The 6701-nt window shown below is 34.1% G+C and overlaps 1 pseudogene; it reads left to right on the plus strand.

Annotated features, from left to right (window-relative positions):
- The first annotated feature begins 2442 nt into the window (after nucleotides 1-2442).
- On the plus strand, nucleotides 2443-6038 carry LOC143628512 (GDSL esterase/lipase At5g03810-like; annotated as a pseudogene).
- The last annotated feature ends 663 nt before the right edge of the window (nucleotides 6039-6701 follow it).

Raw genomic sequence — 6701 nt, forward strand, 5'->3', positions numbered from 1 at the left:
CACGAATCAGGTGAGTATGTGATGTGAAAAGTTTTAATGAAGAAGAGACTCTCTCCTTCATTATATACATGTGTAAAACTACTGATGAGCTAAAGGTGATAAAGACAGCTAACAAAAACGACTACAAACTGCTGATAAACTTATTACAAACAATTGTCTATACAGAATCCTATGCTAACTAATGATTTTTGTTAAATAACTAATGTTTGAGCCATCAGCTGTTTGTCTTCAACAGTCTAGATGTTCAACAGTATGTCTATAAGCTATTGTGTCTTCGGTTCTTTCGTGTCAACGGTTTACCTTTCAGCAGTTTAGAGTAGTAGTTGTCAAAATAACAAAATGGAGAACAACTGATGTTTCAGCCATCAGTTGTTTGATATTTGGTCATCAGTTCTTTGTAAGGTTCAAACAGTGACATTGACAATGGATTAGATGAATGTATCAAAGAACAACACAGTGGAAAATGACCATGTTTGAACAGCATTTCTAGATGTATTAAGATGATGACGGATTAGGATGGAAATGGGATGGCCATTCTATTGAAATTCTAATACATGTAACAAGTCCTTGGTTCATCTAAAAAGGTATTACACCTAACATAAGTCACATATTAGGTGATAGAGACAGCTAACAAAAACGACTACAAACTGCTGATAAACTTATTACAAACAATTGTCTATATAGAATCCTATGCTAACTAATATTTTTGTTAAATAACTAATGTTTGAGCCATCAGCTGTTTGTCTTCAACAGTCTAGATGTTCAATAGTATGTCTATAAGCTATTGTGTCTTCGGTTCTTTCGTGTCAACGGTTTACCTTTCAGCAGTTTAGAGTAGTAGTTGTCAAAATAACAAAATGGAGAACAACTGATGTTTCAGCCATCAGTTGTTTGATATTTGGTCATCAGTTCTTTGTAAGGTTCAAATAGTGACATTGACAATGGACTGGATGAATGTATCAAAGAACAACACAGTGGAAAATGACCATGTTTGAACAGCAGTTCTAGATGTATTAAGATGATGACGGATTAGGATGGAAATGGGATGGCCATTCTATTGAAACTCACTTCTAATACATGTAACAAGTCCTTGGTTCATCTAAAAAGGTATTACACCTAACATAAGTCACATATTGAATAATAAAATGTTACATATCTTTCTTTATCCGACTAACAATTCGTAAAAAATGTGTAGGAAGTCCAACTAGTGTGAATGGGTTTGATATTTTGAAATAACTGCTATTGACCAGGATGAAGCTTAGTTGAGACTAAATGGGGATTTGAATCAACTGATATTGAAGAGTTAGCGGATGAGTTGTGAAAATCTTCGTTGGGATAACCTCAAAGACAAGATATTTGGTTTTGTTACCGAATTCTCGGAGTCGTCTTCATTTATGTCAGGTTTCAACTCTCCTTTTATCACTTTAATTCCTAAAACATATGCTCCTTTGCTAGTTCTGACTTTAGATGGAGCAGTTTGATTAATATCCAATATAAGATAATAGCTAAGATTCTGGCTATTAGACTAGCTAAAGTTATTGACTAGGCAATTAGCCTACAACAGTCCGTGTTTATTAAAGGTCATCAAATTCCCTTAATGGGGTTCTTATTATGAACGAGGTGGTAAACTATTACATGAAGAAAAATAAGATTTTTAAAATTGATTTTTAGAAGGCTTATGACTCTCTGAGTTAGGAATATTTAACTCAAATAATGTCTTTGATGGGTTTTAACGGTAATTGGATCAATTGGATTAACTCGTTCTTATTGTCGGCGAAAGTTTCAGATTTGTTTAATGGTAGCCCTTCTTTCAAATTTAAGGTAAATGATTTGAGACAAGGAGACCCCATTTCTTCTTTTTTATTTATTATTGCTATGGAGGGGCTTCATGCGGCTTTGAAAATCTTATTTATGTTGGGCTTTATAAAGTGGTTAAAATGGGAGATGGGGGCGCTTATCTCTCTCACCTATTGTATGCGGATGACGCCGTTTTTCTCAGAGAATGGTCTAGTTAGAATATCCGGACTTGGCTCAGATGCTCAACTGCTTTTATTTAAGTGGGCTCAACCTCAACATGCATAAGTCGAACCTTTATGGACTCGAGATGGATTTTGATATCGTCACTACTATTGTTCGTGTCCTAAGTTGTAAGCCTCGCAATCTCCCTTTCGTTTACTTGGGGCTTCCGGTGGGATGCAGCATGAAAAATTCCCAAAGCTGGCAGAAGATTATTAATAACTTTCGCCTTCGTGTTTCTAATTGGAGATCCAATTTGCTATTTTTTGGAGGTCGGTATACTTTGGTTAAATTTTTTCTTGGTACCTTAGGAATTTAATTCATGTTTTTATTCCTTTGCCAAACACTGTTGCTTGTAGACTTGAATCCATTCGGTCCGATTTTTTTTGGATCTATGGAGGGAAATAAAAACTTGGCGTGGGTGAAATGGGATCTAGTTATGGCAAGAAACAAAATGGGGGGCTGGATATTGGCAGCTTAAAGTATTCTAATTTGGCTGTTATTTAAAAATGGAGATGGCAATTTGTGTATAGACAAAAGATTTATGGGTCAAAACTACTAAAAGCATTTATAGGAATTAATTTGGTGTTTTGGATGGATTTTAGATCGGGTCGAGCAATGGGGTATGGCATCATATTATTAAATCTACCTGGTTCCTTCATAAGAAAAATATATCCTTGGAACACATTAAAAAGGAAATTTGGAAATGAAGAGGAAACTAGGTTTTGGGTGGACACTTGGTTAGAGGAATCCCCTCTAAGTAGTAGGTGTCACATACTTTACTGACTGGAAAATGATTCGAATTGCATTATTTCTTCTAATCGAGGAGATGATGGACGGATTTGGTCTTTGAGGAGATAAATCATGAGAGGAGCTGAACAAGAGCAATTCCAAATTCTATTAAATGAATTTTCGCAAGTGGTGTTTAATAATAGAAGTGGTTCGCGTATTTTGACTTTTAATGTAAATGATTATTTTTTAGTCAGCTCTATATGGAAGCATATAGATTGCATGCTTCTTCCCGAAGGGGTCTCACCTACCCGATAGAATCGTTATATTCCTATTAAAGTCAATTTTGGGATGGCAGATATCTTCAAACTACCTTCCTACTAGCATAAATATGGCACATAGGGGATATGATGTGCCATCGACTCTTTGCCCTACTTGCTCCTCTTCGGGAGAGGATATGGAACACTTGTTTGGTACTTGTGGAGTTGCCTCTAGTGTGTGGGCCGCTATTTCTAAATAGCTTGATTTACCAGCAGTTCAAAATCGTTTACACTTGGGGACTTTGATTTGGATGGATTCATTATCTATTTTAGGCAAGAAGAAAAGGCCCATTCATTGTATTATTCTCACAGGTTGGTGGATGATTTGGAGATTTCGAAACGATACCATTTTTGCGCATGAAGATAGGAAAAAAGAGTTTATTTTTTATTCCATTCTTAACTATTCTTATTGGTGGTTTAGTAATAGAGATCGTAAATTTTTTGCTGCTTGGTCTGAGTAGATTAAAAACCCTCTTCTTGTTATGCAATCTACTTTGGGCTTTTTGCTAGCTTTTTACTATAGTTTTTTGTATATTCAATGCTATAGGTGAAAAAAAAATATAATATACTGTCTCCCAACTCTTTAGTTGGTACAAACTAAATAAAAATTGATAATAAACTTACGCATTTTCTAAACCGAAAGCATTATCACACGAATTCCCTTTCTTTGTAGAACTTAAAATTTCTCTTAACTTTTTTGATTGGTTCCTAAAACAAACCTACCCAAACTGCCAATATCAACCAACTCTTTGATAATGTTGTCATCATAACTTTTACAAATTTTTGTAGTACCGAATAATATTTTGAATAATTTAAAAACAGAATACTAATCTTATAATTTGTAAACAAACAACAAATTTAGAAAACGTGTCAAAACTAATGGTGATTTACATGTAATGACAATTACATTAAAGAATGAAATTTCATGGAAAATAAAATAAACTAAGAAAAAGTCACTATTAAAGTGGTTAAACTAAAAAGTAAAAACTATTGCTGCGTTGAATTATATGAGAAACATTAAGTTAAAAATCATTTGAATTAAGTTTGGAATTATTTGATCACATCGGTTTAACTTGATTAGTGGATCTAGTTAATGGGTCATGTTTATTTGTTAGTGGGTTTGTTTCCTAGTTTTTAGAAGTCTAAGTACGTGTGTGTGGGCATATGATCAGGACTTAGGGTTAAGAAAGTATCGTATGTTTTATCTGCTGTAATCCAGTTCATTATAATAGAAAGAGCCGATCAATAGTGTTTAATCAACAACTTTGTTTTTCATTTGCGATTAAGGGCATGTACCAACACCACCAATCTTAAATTACTCAATAAAAGGAAATTTATTTTTAATTTATTTATTCTTTTTGTATGTTATTATAGTTTCCAAAAAATATATATGTAGTTAATGACATTACATATATATACATATGTGTAACTTTGTGAGAACATAAATTAATCTCTCGAGCTAGCTACTTATTTTTATTCTATTTACAATACTAATCTTATAATCTAAAAAAATGAAAAGGAAATAAAAAAATTGTCTCTCCCATATATAACCGTGTGTGTGGATCAAATACAAACAACTTTTAACATAACAAGCGTACAAATAACTAAATTAGTTATTAGTTCATCAGCGTATTTATAAAGGGGTAGTACACATGTTGACTATTGGTTAGTGATATCTTGTAGCAAGCAATTACTCTATCACGTCAAGTTTCATATTACCGGGACTGGCAAAACCAAGTGGTAAGGATTGTGGGAAACAACAGAGCGAACTCCATATTTTCCAACGGAATTCATATTTTAAGTGGAGGAAGCAGTGATTTCCTGCAGAATTACTACATCAACCCTTTGTTGAACACAGTATACACCCCTTCACAGTTTTCAGATATGCTTTTAAGATCATACTCCATCTTCATTCAGGTATGGATTTTATTCATTTTAATGTTTAAGTAAATTGATTATTTTGAATATATTTTGCCTAAAAAATAAATTTTTATACAAAGCACTTTGGAAGGTTGTACATAAGTTCTTGACCATATTGATTAATTAAACACATTTTATTTCAATGTGTAGGAGCTGTACAATTTAGGAGTAAGAAGGAGCGAAGTAACAACACTACCACCGATCGGATGTTTGCCAGCAGCGATCACATTATTTGGTTTTGGAAGTAATAATTGTATTTCGAGACTGAACCATGACGCTATGATGTTTAACAATAAGTTAAACGCTACGTCTCAAAAACTGATTACAAGATTTCCGGACATCAGACTTGTGGTGTTTGACACCTACCAGCCTCTCCATGATTTGATCAAAAATCCTAATGTTCATTTTTAGCTAACTAATTCATATTATAGTTATTTGTATTATTATATAGTTATTTATGACGTTATTTTAATAGATAGAGAGACATTACATCGAATGCTAATTAATACGAAGAGTTCATGTGTAGGTTTTCTTGAGTCGAGGAGGGGTTGTGGAACCGGTACAGTTGAGACTTCTTTGCTTTGCAATGCAATGTCCATTGGTACATGCTTAAATGCAAGCGGGTACGTATTTTGGGATGGATTTCATCCATCTGAAGCTGCAAACCAAATCATTTCACAAAATCTACTAACGCAAGGACTGACTTTAATTACGTAGAACAATTACATTTGGGTTGTAATTATATTACGCACTTATGGTTTTTTTTTCTGTATTTATTATTAGGAGATTCATACTAATGTGTTAAATGTTAAAATACACTATAAGAATTAGTGTACCACATGTAAAGTTGGGATTATAAAAGGATATCACGAAGAAGAATTAAAGAAATGAAACTTTTTCAAATACATTCACACAAAAAGTTACCAAAAGGATGATAACATAAGTATCAAGAATAACATGATATCAACGTTTGGAGATAAAACTAATACAAATACGTAAACGCACTCATGGATCCAAAATATTATAAGTGTAATCTTTAAAATTTTCCATGAACGCTATTTTAGGGTAATAGATATAAAGATGTTCAATGAGCGAGCGAAGCCGAGCCTGGAAACTTGGGCTCAAACTCAAAACTATATGAGCTTGCGCACTTGGCTCATAATTATCCCACCAAGCTGAAAATTTTACTTGTACAGTGTACTTGACTCATTTGCATGTATAGCATTTAGAGAAACAAGAAGTTTAACAGGATGGGTTGCAAGTTGACGAGGTTACTTAGTGAAATGGGCAACTAGAGAGAGCAAATCGAAGTACCGTCAAAGGGAAACTCCCTTTAGCCTAATCTACGGCAAATAGGTCATGATCCATGCTAACATTGGGTCCCAACCCTCCGTACCCAAATCAACAGGTAGGAGGATGAGGAAGAACTCATGCTAAACCTAAATCTAGCCGAAGAAAGAAGAGAGCTGACTACAAGAAAAGAGGTCAAGAATAAGAAAAAGATTGAGAAATACTATAACTCTCGTGCTAGAGAAGTAAGGTTCAAGGTGGGGGATCTTGTCCTTCGGGAAGTTGAGGCAAGTGGCAAAGACAGAAGGGGGAAAGATGGGTTGGGCTAGGATTGGTCCATTATCCTTATCATAAAGAAAAAGGATAATAGACTAAGGGACTTATAGAGGTTACCTCCAGATTGAGCTTCCAGGATAAGTAATGAAG

This window comes from Bidens hawaiensis, unplaced genomic scaffold (genome assembly GCF_021521415.1).
Source record: "Bidens hawaiensis isolate Kalapana, Puna unplaced genomic scaffold, B.hawaiensis_p1.1 tig00005013_1, whole genome shotgun sequence".
Lineage (NCBI taxonomy): Eukaryota > Viridiplantae > Streptophyta > Magnoliopsida > Asterales > Asteraceae > Bidens > Bidens hawaiensis.